The following is a 1911-nucleotide window of genomic DNA, read 5'->3' as shown; positions in this document are numbered from 1 at the left end:
CTGAAATAGTCACTAGTGTATGATCCACAATAGACAGAGCTCTACTGTGAGCCTGGGACTGAACCGGTCACCAGTGCTTGTTCCACTTTAGACAGTACTCTAGCATGAGCCGTGGACTGAACCGGTCACTAATGCTTGTTCCACATTAGACAGAGCTCTGCTGTGAAGTTGGGACAGAACTGGTCACTAGTGCATGCTCCACTTTAGACAGAGCTCTACTGTGTTCTTGGGCCTCAACTTGTCAATAGTGCTTGTTCCACTTCAGACAGAGCTCTACTCTAAGCATGGGACGGAACCGGTCACTAGTGCTTGTTCCACTTTAGACAGAGCTCTACTGTGAGCCTGGGACTGAACCGGTCACCAGTGCTTGTTCCACTTTAGACAGTGCTCTACCATGAGCCGTGGACTGAACCGGTCACTAGTGCTTGTTCCACTTCAGACAGAGCTCTACTATGAGCCTGGGACGGAACCAGTCACAAGTGATTGTTGCACATTAAATAGACAGAGCTCTATCATGGGCCTGGGACTGAACCCGTTGCTAGTGCTTTTTCAACATTAGAAAGAGCTTTACCGTGAATCTAGGCATTAACTGGTCACTAGGGCTTGCTGCACCTTCGACAGAGCTTTATCATGAGCCTGGGGCTGAACCGGTCACTAGTGCTTGTTCCACACTAGACAGAGCTCTACTGTGAGAATGTGACTGAACCATTCACTAGTTCTTGTTTCACTTAAGACTTGTTCTACCACAAATCTTTAATCAATCAATCAATCAATCAATCAATCAATCAATCAATCAGGGATTTGTAAAATGCACTCCTCACCCGTTAGGTTCTTAAGGCACTGGGGGGGGGGGGGCTCCATTGGGGTCAATTGAAGAGGCTGGTCTTGAGGTCTTTCCTGAATTGGTGCAGTGTTGCGCTTCAACAGGTCACTAATGATTGTTATACATTAGACAGAGCTCTTCCTGAGCTACATCTGAGCCTGTCACTAGTGCTTGTTCCACACTAGACACAGCTCTTCCATGGGCCTGGGTCTCAACCGGTCACCAGTGCTTGTTCCACATAAAACAGTCCTCTACCATGAACCTGGGCCTCGACCGGTTACTAGTACTTCTTCCACTTTGGAAATATCTCTACTTTTAGCCTTGGACGGAACCGGTCTCTACTGCTTTTTGCTTGTTTCACATCAGACAGAGCTCTACCGTGAGCCTGTGACCGAACCTTTTATTAGAGCTTGTTGCACATTAGACAGAGCTCTGCTGTGAGCCCGAGACTGATCTCACTACTGTTTGTTCCACATTAGATTGTGTTCTACTGTGAACCAAGGCCTTAACCAGTCACTAATTCTTGTTCCACAAAACACATAGCCCTACTTTGACGTTGGGACTGAAGTCTTAAAGATTACAGGAATCTGTTAGCATGAGCTGACAGCCATTTTGTACTTGCCAGCCATTTTAGTTAGCTATGTGCTGACCATTTGCTGTTTCCCTCTTCCAGAGCCTTGCACATGCTCAGAAGGGCCTAGCTAGTAGAATGCACCTGCTCCTATTATAGAACTGTCAGGCTGTTCTAACTGATGTCAGCAACTTATTACTCTTCCTACTTGTTGTCTGTGCATTTACTGTATGGCCATCTATGTGTGTAACTCTTCTCATGTGTACTTGTACCACCTTCTTTTGAGCCCCTGTGTGGGTATATAAGGCCCCTGTTCTCTGTGCTCCTTAGAATGCCTCCTACAGTGACTTGAGATTACTGTGTGACGCAATCTCCCTCATCTGAGGTTAATAAAAAAGATGTCTTTTATATTGCAGCTTCTGTGCCAATCTCTTCTTTGCTGTTGGTTTAAAATGACCAGGTGTATCAGTGAAGCCCCTGAGAAGGTTTCGTCAGAAGCGGTCAATATTGTTTGTTC

This window comes from Triturus cristatus, chromosome 5_1, assembly GCF_964204655.1.
Source record: "Triturus cristatus chromosome 5_1, aTriCri1.1, whole genome shotgun sequence".
Classification (NCBI taxonomy): domain Eukaryota; kingdom Metazoa; phylum Chordata; class Amphibia; order Caudata; family Salamandridae; genus Triturus; species Triturus cristatus.
Note: the sequence above shows the minus strand (reverse complement) of the source record.